Raw genomic sequence first — 17,022 nt, 5'->3', positions numbered from 1 at the left:
ATGGCATGTCGGGTTCAGTCCTTTCAGAAAGTTAATACTTTGAAGTTGGGCTTCTACATGCTCTCTGAGTGTCATTTTTGTCTATAGCACTTATCAAGCACCCTTCTTCAACTCATCATCAGCTAACTGTTTAGCTTCCTGCTATCATGCTTTCACTTTGCCCAGTTAAACAAAACTGAGTTTTTCTTTTTTTTAATGATATCTTCAATGTGAATGACCTTATTGTTGAGAAGCTTGCCTTGTCACCTTATATTACATCCTGAAAGAAGTAAAAACTGTTGAAAATTTCAACAAATACACACTCATATATCTGTAACATGCACAAAAAGATGTGCAATTAATGAAACTCAATTATTTTTAAACTTTTAGACTGCTCTCATCATTAATGCTGTATTTCAAATTTAGAGCTATTGATTACACATAATTTGTACTTAATAATTATTCTACATATTTTGGGTTGTTAAGGGACAAGTTTCCAGGGAAGAAAGAAAAGAAAAGAAAAAAGAAAGGAAGGAAGGGACAGGACCTCCCCCATACAAGACAGCACAATCTGAAGTGGTCAAAATATATATAATTCTCAGCAGTATGTGTCTTTTCACTAGAATCTTTGATGAACACTCTTTTTCTCCACTGGTGGCTCTGATAATGGGACCACATGTATTCTAAGTTCACTAATTATTACTTTGATATAAACCAAGGGGCACATACCGGGGAATGTTTTCATGACCAGACCGCTTTTCAGTCCTCTCATTTGAACTCTACTTGCAGGATCTGGCCTTGCCTCACTTTTCAGAACCAAACAGAGAATTTTATGGATCTCTGTAATCAGTACTGAATTACTCTAGCTACTAATATGATGTTGATTTTATTTCTCAGTTTCGATAAATGGGCTACTGCCTCATTCCTGAGCTAGTTTTTCATTGTGTCAGACCTGTTCTTATAGCTATGCATTGGCCTAGATATTTGTAGTATATATCCATTCATATAAACTCTAAAAACCCATTGACCATCCCATACTGAGGACTTTTGTTAATTATGCCAATCTCCCTCCCAAGGACTGAAGTCAACCCTACATATGATTTGATGTCTTTAATATACATGTTCAGATAGCAGGTAGTTAGAAATTTTGCTCCCTTGACCACAATTACATGATTGACATTCTCCTTACATGCTCCATTTTACTGGAGTCAATAAATTAATGTGAAGTGGAGCTTAATCTATGACAAATAATCCAAAATTCTCTTCTTGCAGAGATGTTGCAGTAATATGAAAGAGATAAATTAACAGACACATAATTAGATAATATAGAAAAGAGTTAAGTAAGAATTCCAAATGTGTTATGGAAAAAGTTAGGGGGGAAAAGGAAGATTAAAAATATGCCAAACTATTTGGTTTCTAGAAGGCTTCAAAGGAGTCAGTACTATTTGCATGTAACTCATCCCTTTGATTGATTGGGTTAAAATGAAGAAACTTCTAGATAAAAGAAATAAACTTTATGAAAGCATTGATAAAAGAAAAGAGAAACAAGTTTATAATAGTAAATATAGTGAGGTTGTCTGTATTTTATATATTATATGAATATTTCATTTTAAATTAAGACCTAAAATAGAAGTTGGGGGCTGATTTGTGGTTAATTTTGCATATGTCCAAGTTTAATTTGAAATCCTAGGTTAGTTGTTTTTTTCTTTTCTTCATTCATAATTGAAATCTAACATAGGACATTCCTCAAGAAATGTAGCTAAAAATAAATGTACTGGTTGAGGGAGTAGTGTGTCTGTTTGCATCCCTCATTTCTGAAAATGATGCCCTGTGACACCTGTGACTGGAATCCCTGTGGCTTCACAGAGAGGTGTTTGAGAACCATGGCTTTACTATGTGAAGGCCTTCAAATGATTCTGAATAGAACAGGTGTATGGGCAGCAGCTTTTTTTTTTTCAATGTTCCCAGAAGAAATATGAAGAATAGAATGGGGCAGTGGCTTAGGGAAAAATCAAAGATGGTCCTGGTCCTGAAATATAGACCAATATTCCTTTTGCATATCTGCCTTTATAGTTAGGCAGAGAAGTCTATATACAATTTTCAGAAATGTAAAACAATTTTAATTACAACCTTTCACAAAGGGTGTTTACTAGAGATCTCTTAAAAATTTTGAACCCTTGAGACCAGGATTTTCAAAGCATAAAAGCATATCTGTTATTCAGTGCTGACTAATTCAACTGAAAATTGAGAAATTAGAATGCCAGCAGATCTGATGAAACTGGCTGATGTATCAGGCAATAGGCTTTATAATCATCATACATGTCTTTGTAATATCTTTATTCCCTTTGTACTACTAGAATCAAAATTCCTGATTTCATCAGTATTCCTGAATGAAAAATAATGGACTCACACATAAACATAAGTTAAAATACATGTTCAATTCACATAAAGAAGGCAATAAACACAAGCCTTGATCTTAAAATTTGTGAAGGTTGTTTGAGTAAAGAGCGTGTGAGTAAAAGCATAAGAAGGAAAAGTTGAGGTTGCTTAGTTGTAGAAACAAAGTTGGAATGATATCATCAACAGAAAATGCATGCAGGTGGGGAAGCAACCACAGGCTTTGTACTAAGTCTAAGATAGTCAGAAATGGAAGCCTTTCTGTTTGTCTTATTCACAAAGGGAGAAACACAACATAAACATTTCCACCAGTTATCACAAGAACACACCTAGACAAGAGGAAAGTCCTTTGTACCAGGTCTGTGTATACATAGTATGTACTATATATACTGAATATATACTACATATATACATTCTGTACATACTGTATACATATACATATAGTGCTACAATATAGATAGATGGACAGATGGATACTGAATTCATAATCCTCTAAAGTTTGCTGTGTTTAGCTGTGTACTTTGTGTTAAGTTGTTGTTACTTAATTATATGAAACATAAACCTGCTGAGAAACATCCCCAAACCAAGATAACTTCAGTATTATATTGTCACCAGTTCTTGATAGAGCAATCTGGTATGAGCTAATTTGCTTTACAGAAACACAAATCATAAAATCAGATAGGATACGTAACATGATATAGATTTCTTTTCCTGATTTCTGGAACCATATTGGCCAAATTCTATTAAAAAAAATTTTGATGCCCATTAAATTCAATTGATAAGTGTGAGCTTTGCATGCACATACACTTTAGGTTTCTGTAGCATTTTCAGAATCCATTTTCTATCTTCACTAAATTAACACAATCTCAAGTCATTTAATTTCTGTTAGACTCAAGTTTTTCTTGCTAAAATGGGGAAAGTAAGAGGAACAGTATCAATAATAGGTCATACTAGTAAAAATATGTTCTAGATAGTTTACATTCATTTATTGCATTTTTAATCTTCAAAACAAGTCTATGAAGTAGGTGCAATGGTTCATTTCACAATGTAGATACCAAAGTTATAGAGGGTATAATACCTCAGTTCCACCTTACTTTTTTGAAATAAAAGTCCCTTTTAACCACACAATGGTTATATAATGCAAAGGAATTATTGTCTTTTCTTCTGTAGCTTTGTTCTTAGCTCTTTAATGGCCCTTTCAGGAAGGAACGATAGAACACTGGGGCTTCTAGAACTAGCATAAGTGAGGTAAATGCCTTCTGTTCCAATAATTCATTTTATAATTTGGACCGGTTACCCTAGAGATTATCCCAAGAGACTTCTAGTCTTCAAAGTTGGAAACCTCTCAAAGTAATTAAGATGACTTTCCAGAACAGAGTAAGGGATGTCTGGTACTTTGAAAGGCAGAAGAAAGTGGATGAATCCTGGAGGAAGAAGATTCCCCAAACTGGAAGCAGTGAAGAGGGCACAGATTGAGTTCATGTCAACACATGTGTACTAAATACCAGTGACTTAAAAACATAAGCGAAAACCATTTAGGGAGCAAAGTTACCAGTGAAGTTGGCTCCTTTTAGAGCGATGCTTTAATTTTCTATTGCTGCTGTAACACGTTAGTATAAATTTAGTGTTTTAAAACAACACAAACTTATTATCTTACTGTTCTAGAGGTCAGAAGTATGACATGGGTCTCATTGGGCTAAATTCAAGGGTCAGCAAAAATGTGTTTCCTCTAGACTTCTAGGGGAAAATCTTTTCCCTTGCTTTGTTCTGATTCTAGAGGCTGCCTGCATTCCTCAGTCCATGGTCCCTTCCTTCACCTTCAAAACCAGCAGCAAGCATCTTCAAATTCTCTCTCTCTCTCTTATTCAGGTTCTGACATTAACTTTTCTACCTCCCTATTCTACATTTAAAGGACTCTTAGGATTACATTAGATCCATTCACATAACCAAGGATAAACTGTTATAAGATCAGTTGTTTAAAAACTTTAATTCCAAATGTAATGTAACAGAACATATTCACAGGTTCCAAGGAGTAGGGCACAGACATCCTGGAGCAGGAACATTATTCTATTGTCCACAATGAGTAATCTGGAATTGGGCAATATTCTACAACAACAGTAGCTCTTTATACCAAGGATAGTGTATCAGGGAGCCTCCCAGTTTTTCTTGGATCACTTAATCCTTAGCCTTGGACAAAGAACATGGAAGGAAGAGAATGCCTTAAAAAATCCATGGAAACGTTGGTATACATGACTTCAATCTAGATCTAATTTGTTGCAGGAAATAAATAAAGACATGACATTTCTTGCTTTATGTATAGTGGGAAAATTCAAGTCTGCTTATAAAAATTAGATTTGTGACCTCAGCCTTGTCTACAACTACTCCTTCATTTACAATACCAAGGCGAGTTCTCAAGTGTATTTTATGGAATATCTAGTTTTTTAAGGAATTAAAGATGTTTTTGACTGTGCAGTTTTGAGACTAAGTATGTTGGAATATTGTATGAAAACCAGCTTCTTTAAACTATAATTAACTGGAAAATTTACTGGATATCTACTTTGTACAAAGGAAATTAAGATTAAGAAAGATTAAATGCTTTTCTGAGATTGAGTAATAAGTTACAGAAATGGCATTCATTCACAATTTATTTCTAGCAAAACCCATATATTTTAAACATTATACTGTTTTCCCCCAAATTGCCTCATTATAAGTAACATACCAACTCCATTTAAAAAAAATAGTCTCTGTTCCTTAGAGGGAGACCTCAATTTGGGCCCTAGGAAGCTGTACTTTCACAGTCACCTTTGGTACGTATTCTTCACAGGTAATTTGAGATAATTCCATTGGGCAGCACAATCTCCCTCATTCCCAGAAAATGCAATTCTGCAGAAATACATCTTGGAATTGCATTTGGAAGGGGAGCTTTTATAGAATTAAGATAACTGAAAAATCTAAGCTGTAGCCACCATTTTCAATAATTCTAAATCCCCAAATTCCAACTGGAAACCCCTATACATTACAGGAAGGGGCCCACTCCACAGAAAGTGTTTCACACTTTATAAAAGTGGCTGTCCCTATTATAGTACCAAGGTGTTATTTCTAAAAACATTTAGTTTTTAATATATGGGATCTCCAAGTAGCCATATCAAAGTGGCATGAAGCCTAATTTTCCATCTCTCTGATAAGCCTATACCTGAGAGGCTGCCACTGAGCTATCAATTTCACTATTTTCCCACTCTCATAGGCAATGTCACATTGCCCACTAAGGAAAACAATCCCCAAACTACTAAAATTAATGTTCTCTTTACACTGCTGTAACAAATGAATGGATTTTCAAATAGAAATTATACAAGGAAAAATGCTTTCAGAACAAGACCACATTCTGCAAGAAAAATGTCATGCCACTGTTTATTTGTCTGACCAATGCATAAGCTTCTAGAAAATAGAGTTTATTATAGAGAAGTATGATGGGCCTTTAACAGACACCACAACAAGAGCACTGTTAGAAAAATGTTGCTTGGTCAACACAAATAAATTATTTGTCAAGGAGACTAGTATAGATGGAATGACATTCCTCTGTTAACCTTGATTTTATGACTAAATTTTGAGGTATTTTAGTCTTTATTACCCACAGTAAAATATAAGCATGATTGTTAAATTATATTAATTATGCATATCAGAATCCACAGGTATACACTAATAAACATTCCTTGAAAATGTCAACAGCATATTTTTCTCCTATGTAAAAATGTTTTCTTGAATATCAATATTAAAATACATTTTGTAGGATGTCAGTTAATTGCTGTGTTCTTGTATTAGGGAGAATTTTCTATCTCACACATTTTTTTTTTCCAGTGACTAACCAGACGCGCTCATTTTAGTTTTATCTTCAAGTCTTAGGTTTTGTAACAAAAATATAGAGAGCAGAGGTCAAAGGTAATAAGTGGGGCAAAAAATTTGAAAACCCCACATTTAAAGTTGTGAGGGAGTCCACCTCCAGTTCTGTTTATAATTAATTATTGGTCCTTTTGGTTAAGATAGACTTCTCAGGATGAATTTTTATTTGCCTCTCTCATATATCACATATACATAATTCCATTCTAACGTTTATTAAAAATCTAGTATTTACCAGTCTCTGTGCTAAATTCTTTAAATGTTTCCTTTCACTTTATCTTCACAAGGAACTGGTGAGGTAATACCATAGACTGAATGTTTGTGTCTGCTAAGAATTTATATGTTGAATGAAACCTAATCCTCAGCTTGTTTGTATTTGGAAGTGGGGCATTTGGGAGGCGATTAGGTCATGAAGACAGAGCCCTCATGAATGAGATTAGTGCCCTTATGAAAGAGGCCGTAGAAAATTCCCTTGCTCCTTATGTCATGTGAGAACACAGTAAGAAGATGACTGTCCATGAACCAGGAAGCAGGCTCTCACCAGACACCAAATCTGCCTATGCCTTGATCTGTGTTGAGTGTTACTCAGGCTTAGGGATGCCTCACTGAAGAGGGAGAGACAAAAAGAGAAAGTTTTTTGCAATGTACCTGGAAAATAAACTATTGTCATTAATTCCTGGCTATTAGTATAGGGGAAGAAGAAACATTAGATATAAGAAGAGTGGTCAGGAGTGAATTGCAACAAATACCAATCTAGGACAATTTTGTTATCCTTTCATGGTTATTTCCTTTTGATACCTTTTATAAAGTGGATTTATAAGTAAAAGAGTGTACTCAGTCTTAAGGTTTTGATGAACATTGCCCAGGTTTTTCTATACCTGTTGGACTAATTTATATTCCCATCTGCAGCACACAAAATAACTCTATTCCCCCTTACACAATTGACAATATTGGGTATGCTCCTTTTTTACAAAACATGTAATTTGAAAGAAGTATGATATATCAATGTTATATTTGTGGGGTTGTTTATATTTATGAATTTGTTTGCCATTTAAAATTCTTTTGTGAATTTAAGTATATATAATTTTTATGATTATATTTTTTCTTAAAATTTTCTAGTAGTATTTTACATAGGATACATAACCTTTTGTCCTGCCATATAATTTGCAAATTATTTTTCCAATTGATTTGTCTTTTAATTTTATAACTTTCAGTCTATAACTGTTATTTATAATAGCAAACCTAAAATGTCAATTTTTACTTCATACTTTCTTCTTTTGCTCTTATAATTGGAAATGATTGTTTATATACAAAGAACAAAGATTCTATTATATGGTTTTCTTCCATTTTTGTTTAAAAACAATTGATACTAGTTCTGATCTATATAATTTATGGAGTGCATAAATATGTGTGGAGATATTATGGGGGTCATTACAGTTTGCTTTCAAATCCAGCTTTTACCTTTTACTTACAAAATTCATTCACTATATTTCTTTGTCAACTGGCTTCTTACCTTAATGGACCAACTGGAGCCACTGGTATGATGTTAGTATATTTATTTCTCTGCTATTTTCTCTGTTTCTATGCCTCTTTATTAAAAAGAAAAGTTGTAATCTTGTATTTTTTTTTTATGTAAGATTGTTTCTTCCACACTACATATAACAGAGGTTTCTCAAAGAATATGAAATTTGGAGGACATAATGCTCTGGGTTCCAGTACTTGTGCAATTTTGTCACTCTTTATATATTTTTATTCTTTTGGTTATTGTAATTAATTTCAGGATACCATTTTTAATAGAAGTCTTTCTGTAGGACTTTAATATTATTTTTAAGAAAGAGAAGATGGAAACATAGCTTTTACAGAGAGAAACTTACTTCTTTTCAATCTACATTGCTTACAGTATATTTTATCCCTACTCAAGAATAGTTGAAGTGACATGATGGTCAGATTGGTAGGAAATAAGTTAGGATGTATTTTAACCAGTTATCTGTGAGTTAAGTTCACATTCCCTGTCCTTAAGCTTAATTTTTCAAATTATATTTTTTCCCCATCTAAAATACAACTATCCATTTAGCCATTTCCTGATTGTTCTCTGCATACTTATTAACAGTGAAGCCTAGGCAGACATTGAAAAGAAAAAAAGTAGAAAATTCTGAGGAGTCACCAATGGCTAAATTACCAATTTAAATTGTATGCCAAGGTGTAAATTGCAGTTGCAGCATTCTCTGAAGTAGATCATAGTATTTTTTACTACAACAAAACACTAGAGAAAAACAATTCAAGAAGGTTGTTCCTTCACATAAACCTGAAGTGCTAAGATCAAGCAGGGCTGACAGGAAGTAAAAAATACTAACTCAAGTTTCATTATTTAGAGTACCTTATTTCTATTTCCCTCCCCATGTGTTTGGAAGAAAACTCAGGCATCTTATTTTGACTTAATTTTATGTATACAGCACATGTGAGCCATAAAAAAAACTAAATATTATATCAAAAGGCTGATTGCTTCTAAAAATTCCTGGATTCTTCAGCAAATTATATGGATTACTAATTAATTTAACTATTTATTATTTCTTAGAGTGGCCAGCTCATGTTCTATAACACAGGAGCACAGAATATAGTAGGGAAGGCACTGCAATAAATAAAGAGTCAAAAAACAAACCAAAACAAAACCTTAGGTAAGTATAGTGACAGGCAAAGCATATAACGTTTTGATAACTTGTAGGAAAGGTACTTAACATTGCCAACATCTGTGAAGTTAGAGATGACTTTGAAAAGTTGCTGACTTACATGAATTAGTTTAATGAGAATGAGTGCACAGGTTTGCATAGGGTTGGGAGAAACACATGTTCAGGAAAAGTAAATACCATGTGCAATTCTAAGAAGAGGAATGAATAGTTAATTATAAATTAAGCCTGAAGTCTGAGAATAAAAATAATATAGCAGTGATGCTGGAGCATTAGTTATGATTCTATGATGAAATACCTCATAAAACATCCTAATTGATATGGAAAATTTCACACAGGTGAAATTTTCACACAGGAGTGACATAAAATCCTTTCCATTTTAGAACAATCTCACTGATAAAATCTGTAGACAAGAGAGTAGAGTTACAGGTCAACAAATTTTATAACCCAGATGAAATGGATGAATTTCTAAAAAATATACAAGCTATTAAGCCTGAATCATGAAGAAATAGCAAACTTGAACACACCAATAACCAGTAAGGAAATTGAATCAGTAATCAAAATATTCCCCCAAAATATAACCCTAGGGCCAGAAGTCTTTACTGGTGAATTCTACCAACATTTAAAGAAGAATTGATGCCAGTACTTCTCAAACTCTTCCCAAAATTGAAGAGGAAGGAACACTGCCAAACTCATTTTACAAGGGCTGCATTACTTTGATACCAAAGCCAGGCAAAAACATTATGAGAAAAGTAATTTATAGAATAGTATACCTGTTGAACATAGATGTAAAAATCTTCAAAAAAAATCAGCAAACTGAGTTCAGGAATACATTAAAAGGATAAACACAATGATTAAATGGCATTTATTCCAGAGATGCAAGGATGGTAAATGTAATATACCACATTAACAAAATGAAGGAAAGAAAAACATAGGATCATCTCAATTGATGCAGAAAAAGCATTTGATAAAATTCAACATATTTTCGGTATAAAAATTCTCAACAAACTGCATACAGAGGAAATGTACTCCAACATAATAAAGACAATGAATGACAAGCACACAGATATCATAATATTCAGTAGTAAAACACTGAAAGTTTTTCCTGTAGGATGAGGAAAAGACAGGATGTCCATTCTAGTGACTTTTATTCATCACAGTACTGGAAGTCCTATCTAGATAAATTAGTCCAGAAAAGGAAATAAAAGTCACCAAAATTGGAAAGGAAGAAGTAAAATTGTCAGTAGGTTTGAAGAAAACTGGACAAGCTCAAATAATATTAAGAATTCAGAATTTATTGAGCTTTATGTAAGGGTGGAGACTTAAAAGTAGAAGACAAGAATGAAATCCTAACTTTTGCTTAGGAATCTAGGTAGATAGAGTGGTGATTCCATGTGACTGATAATACAAAAGGATGAGGAAGTATTAAAGAAAGTTATATATATATAATAAATACAAATTTAGATACAATGAATTTCTCTGCTTATAGGATAATCTAAATCAGAAGCCTAATGTTCTTAAAGGAATAAAACAGAAGCTGAAATTTATTACTAAGGTCCAAAAAACAAATGATTAGTTCATTTGAATAATTACAAGAAAGAACCCTAGAAATAAAACTTACAATGGTTAAAATAATTATACAAATATCAGAGAATAGATTAATTAACAGATACACCAGACAGACTTATAAGTCTGAATGTTGGATTCAAATAAATTACCCAGAGAAGAGAAAAAAAGAAAAGAAAATGGAACTGTGAAAAAGAGATTATGAAACGTGGAAGATAGAGGAAAAAGGTCTAATGTGTATCAATCAACGATGCAAAATGAGCTAATACAGAGACTTCCAAAGAAGTATTAAGGACTAAGAACCTTCCAGAATTATTGAAGTAACCAATAATTAGAACTAGGAAGTTCAACAAATGCCAAGCAGGATAGTTTAAAAACAAAACAAAACAATAAACCAACAGAGCTATACATATCTTAGGGATATATAGAAGACCAAGGGGGGAAAAAAGGAAGATATTAAATTTACCAAAAAGAAAATGCAAATTATTTATAAATGAATAACAGCTTGATTGATAATCTCTCAACTGCAATAATGGAGGCCAGAACAGAGGAATAATATTCTCAGCAAACTGAGGTAAAAGAAATTGTCAACCTAGATTTTCATAAAAAGCAAAACTGTTTTATGGATGAAGACAAAAATAAATATTTTCAGAAAACAAAGACAGTTTCTGGTGCTAAAGGAAAATCTTAAATTGTATCTTTGGACACATGAAAAAATATTCCAGGTGAGAGAACTGATATGAAAATAGGAACGGTGAACATAATGATACAGGTAACTAGATTGATAGAAGTACTTAAAGAATGATCATATGAAACTGCGATATTAATATAAGATTTGGCAGAGAGGATATAGAATGGAATGAGGGACAACAAGTGAAAAAAAGTTTTGAAGTGCTGACAGAATAAAATTATCCTAAGTTACTCGTACTATCAACAATGTGAGTGAAAATGTTGGTAACTCTAAAATTTCTTTAATTAAATATTCATGTTAAAATAGATATGGTTGGGCTTCCCTGGTGGCGCAGTGGTTGAGAGTCCGCCTGCCGATGCAGGGGACGCGGGTTCGTGCCCCGGTCCGGGAGGATCCCACATGCCGCGGAGCGGCTGGGCCCGTGGGCCGTGGCCGCTGGGCCTGCGCGTCCGGAGCCTGTGCTCCACAATGGGGGAGGCCACAACGGTGAGAGGCCCGCGTACAGCAAAAAAAAAAAAAAAAAAAAAAAAATAGATATGGTTATCAGGAGAATACTAGGGTAACAGTTTCTAACTTCCAAAAAAAGTAAAAAGAATAAATGGAATGAGAAAAAAGGGAAGGGGGCCCTTAATCTGTAAAAGTAAAAGGTAAGAATGAAGAGGAAGTGGGCAAATGGAAAGCATATAATAAAATAGTAGAAATAAAACTGAATATGTCAGAAATCACAGTTAATGTAAATGCAATAACACTTCCAATTTTATCAATAAAGTTTCAAACAGAACACACAACACTTATGAGAATTTCAGGAGGGTTTACTTATAAATGGAGTTTTACAAAATTGTGTATGAGTATAAGGGAAGCTCAAGGAATAGTGCAGTTACTAGGAGTTAGTATCTTTGAAACTCTTATTACCTGTAAGTCCAAAGGTCTTGGGGTGGGAAAAGTTGGTGCACAGAGAGTTATGTTGAGGAGGCCTCTTTGAGTGTTCTCCAGCGTGACCTTCTGAGGAGACAGCCAAGCGAGTAAATATCTTGACTTCACTCTCATTATCCCCCTATGATTACTAGAGTTCTCCATTGTCTGATCTAACTAGAAACCAGTGGTCAAGAACTTGTAGGTGGACTCCACAAAGATCATCCTTCCAATATGGAGAGTGTAAGGAGAAGGATGGAGAATAGGTCTGAAGAGGCAAAAGAGCTGTTATGTAAATTTTTTAAATGTCTAATTTAATTATTTTTCGAATTGTTAACTGCACCTTGTTAGAAAATATTTCTTGTTTAATATTTAATTAATTGTATTTCTGTACATTACAACAAATATTAAAACAAATGTATAGAATCCTTCAAGTAACAAATAAAAATTAAAATTTATTTCTTCAGAAAATGCAGATATGGCTGAATGTATTTCATGCTAAATGTAGTCTATGTAATTAAAAGCAAAAATATCTGACGTTTTAGTAAGTTTCAGTAACTGCCAATAAAATAAGCTCCATGGATTAAAGGTCCAATAGAAATCAGCTTTGACTAAAGTCCAGTGAATTCTTTTTAGTTCAATGATATTATGTCAAGAGCATTACTTCCTTTGCTATCTTTGACCTGTGCCTTACCCATGCTGCTAACATAGGGGCTGGTAGTTGTGTCAGATGTACCATTTGCTCTTTAGGGTGAAGTGAAACTATCCAAAACCATAAAACAATATTGTTGGGGATCAAAGAGGAAAAAATCCAAACCTAGCAAATCTAAGGACTTGAGTGATATTGGAGTATAATAGAATGGTGGCCGCGTAGTCTCACAATAACACTGGAATAGAGCAAGATAAACTGGAAGTCACACTAGGCATCCCTAGAGAAGATGGTGAATATACAAAAACCCTTTAGGTTGAAATGCTCTGTGTTTCCAACATACAGTTTCTCTTTTTTAATTTTTTTTTTTTTTTTTTTTTTTTGGTCAGGGAAGTCTGTGTCCACCGGAATATAATGTTAGACCAATAACATTTTCTTTCTTCTTTTCCTTGTCTCATTGGCCACTGAATAGGATTTATTGAGAAGGCTTTAACTTTCTATGCATGTGCACTGTTGGCTGGCTATTTGCATAGCTTTAGTCTTTAATTTCTTCTTGGAATTTAATCTCATCAGTGTAAGAAAAGTCATTGAGAATCTCCACAAAGACCCAATTCAACATTGAAGGCAATGTGGCACAAATTCAGGTAAGCTTCTTATTCATTTATAGACAAATGACAATATCAAAATGATGCACATACGTGCAAGTCACTGCACAGTACGGGACTGTCAGCCCCGCTTTTTCTAAAAGGCACATCAGGGACATCCAAACATGACAATAGCAGTGTATTTCTTTTTAACCAGTCACTTGAATATATTAGAGGTCTCAATGTATTAGTTTGCAAGGGCTGCTTCCTGGTGGCTTAAACCACAGTAACTTGTTTTTTTCACAGTTCTGGAGGCTAGAAATATGAGATCAAAGTGACAGGAGGTTTGGCTTCTCCTGAGGTCTCTCTCCTTGGATTGCAGACAGCTGCCTTCTCCCTATGCCCTCATATAGTCTGTCTTCTGATCTTGTGCATCTTGATGCCTCTTCCTCTTCTTAGAAGGACACCAGTCATATTTGATTAGGGGCCCACCTTTACGACCTCATTTAACCTGAATTACCTCTTTGAAAGGACCTATCTCCAAATATAGTCACATTGCAAATTAGTACTTTAATATGAATTCTGGAGGAACACAATTTAGTCCATAATAGTTTTTAATAACTATTCATTTTTAATCTCTATGACAAAGATATGACATGAGCTGTCATATAAGATTTAAAGACATGGAATAAGTCTTTCCAATTTTTGTTGCCCTAGAAATGAATATCTGATTTAGCCCAACTGAAAGTAACCTAACTAACTGTATCATAATCAAGAATGTCCAGGGCTGTTTTGATTCATGTGTTCAGCAGCCTTGAATCCCCAGGCAAAAGAAAAAGTTTCCTCTTTACTTTTACATACAACTGCTGAGGTAATAATCTTCTTGAGGGAGGTTTGTCTTTGATAGGCAGTCTCAGTGAATTTGGACTCTGTAATCTCTCCCTGGAAATAAATATCTCCCTGATTTACAGGGGAATCAGAGAAAAATGAAATGAAACAAAAGTACACAAAACATCTATTGAAATAGTTGTATATGCTTTGAACTGAACTGGCAGGGTTCAAGAGAAGAGGAAGGTCATAAAAGGCCTGCCTTTTCAACTGCCCATCCAGATAGACAGGAGTTTGGGAGAGTGGCATCTCAAACTTGCCTTGTATTTTGAAGTTGTACTGAACCCGTAACAGAAGAAGGAAAGTGAAGCCAGACTGAAAGGTCTCAGCCCAAACCAGCCAAGGTATACCGGCAGTAAGGCACTATCCATAGTGAAACCAAATGCATTTATTGTAGAAAATCCAGAAAGTTCTTCAGCAGCCCGTGAGTATTTGTATCTACACAATCCTCTTATTTTCATCTAAACCACCCCTCTTTAATAAATGCAGTAACTTCATCCATACATCCTGCTTGCGTCCACTTCCACTCTGTCCAGTGACACCTGATTATTAGCTCAGAGAGGCAAAACTTGGAGACCACATTCCTCATCTCTTGGAAATCAGCTGGTTTCTACCACCAGAGCTTCCCCACTCCACTTGGATAGTCCTCCCTCTCACCAGGACACCACCTACAGCCTTGGCTCCTACTGCACATGTAGTATGACTGACCCAAGTCCAAATTAGAATTTTTAAGATAACTTCAACTTGTATTCTCTATACAGGAAACACCTTCAAACGTTAAAGACATGGAAAATTGGGAAAACAATGAATGGAAAAATATATAACAGGCAAATACCCAAAGAGAGATCATGTATCTAAAATAATCAGACAAAATAGACCTTGCAGCCAAAAGCATTTCTAGAAATAAAAGGTTTACTCCATACCGATAGGAAGCTTGATTCGTCAGGGACTATAAAAATCTACACATGCATGCACATACCATAGCCTCAAGATAGATGAGGTAAAGTAGAACTTCAAAGGGAAACTGAAAAAGCACTATTATTGTGGAAGATAGTACATTTCTCTAGATAATTAATTGAACAAACATCAAAAATAATAAGGATACACATGATTTGAACAGTGTAAGTAATAGTCTTGAACAAATGAACACATATAGAATACTGCCCCCAGTAACTAGAAAATGCACATGAAATTTATGTGGAAAGCAAAGATTTACTGGAAAAAGCTACCTTTGTCAAATGTTAAGGCTAGCTTTGAGCTGACAATATTTTTTATTACAGTGCAACTAGTTTGAAAATAAGATGGAAACAGATAAAAAACACAATGTGACTCAAAAATTATTTTTTAAAAAATCTTCCAAAAAACACAAATTGATGTTTATACAGGGAATAAAATGTTGGTTTTACATTAGAAAATAGATCACTGCAATGAACCAAATTAACAAAGATAAAAATTTCATGATCATCTCGATAAATGTCCTCTAAAAAATTTTTGAAACTCGTATCCATTCATGATTAAAAAATGAAAATAAAACAAACACAAGATTCTTATAATTCCAGACAGAAATAGGTACTTCTTTAACCTAAAAGAGAGAATGTTAATGTTGAAATGCTGGAAACATACTTTATTTTTTAAACATCTTTATTGGAGTAAAATTGCTTTACAATGGTGTGTTAGTTTCTGTCGTATAACAAAGTAAATCAGCTATATGCATACGTATATCCCCATATCCCCTCCCTCTTGTGTCTCACTTCCACACTGCATATCCTATCCCTCTAGATGGTCACAAAGCACCAAAGTGATCACCCTGTGCTATGCGGCTGCTTCCTACTAGCTATCTATTTTACATTTGGTAGTGTATATATGTCAATACTACCCTCTCACTTTGTCCTAGCTTATCCTTTCCCCTTACTGTGCCCTCAAGTCCATTTTTACATCTGTGTCTTTATTCATGTCCTGCCACTGGGTTCATCAGAACCATTTGGGTTTTTTTGTTTTTTATTGTTTGTTTGTTTTATAGATTCTCTCTATATGTGATAGCATACGGTATTTGTTTATCCCTTTCTGACTTACTTCACTTTGTATGAGAAAATCTAGGTCCATCCACCTCACTACAAATAATTCAACTTCATTTCTTTTTATTGCTGAGTAATATTCAATTGTATATATGTGCCACATCTTCTTTATCCATTCATCTGTGGATGGACACTTAGGTTGATTCTATACACTGGCTATTGTAAATAGTGCTTCAATGGAAGTTGTGGTACATGTACCTTTTTGAATTTTGGTTTTCTCAGGATATATGCCCAGTAGTGTGATTGCTTGGCCATATGGTAGTTCTATTTTTAGTTTTCTAGGGAACCTCCATACTGTTCTCCGTAGTGGAGGTACCAATTTCCATTCCCACCAACAGTGCAAGAGGGTTCCATTTTCTCCACATCATCTCCAGCATTTATTGTTTATAGATGTTTTGATGATAGCCATTCTGAACGGTGTGATGTGATACCACATTGGAGCCTTGACTTGCACCTATTGAATGATTAAGGATGTTGAGCATCTTTTCATGTGTTTGTTGGCAATCTGTATATCTTTGGAGAAATGTCTATTTAGGTCTTCTGTCCATTTTTGGATTGCGTTGTTTGTTTTCTTGATATTAAGCTGTATGAGCTGTTTGTATATTTTGGAGATTAATCTTTTGTCAGTTGCTTCATTTGCAAATATCTTCTCCCATTCTAAGGGTTGTCTTTTCATTTCGGTTATGGTTTCCTTTGCTGTGCA

The sequence above is a fragment of the Delphinus delphis genome, chromosome 5 (genome assembly GCF_949987515.2).
Source record: "Delphinus delphis chromosome 5, mDelDel1.2, whole genome shotgun sequence".
NCBI classification, from domain to species: Eukaryota; Metazoa; Chordata; class Mammalia; order Artiodactyla; family Delphinidae; genus Delphinus; species Delphinus delphis.
Note: the sequence above shows the minus strand (reverse complement) of the source record.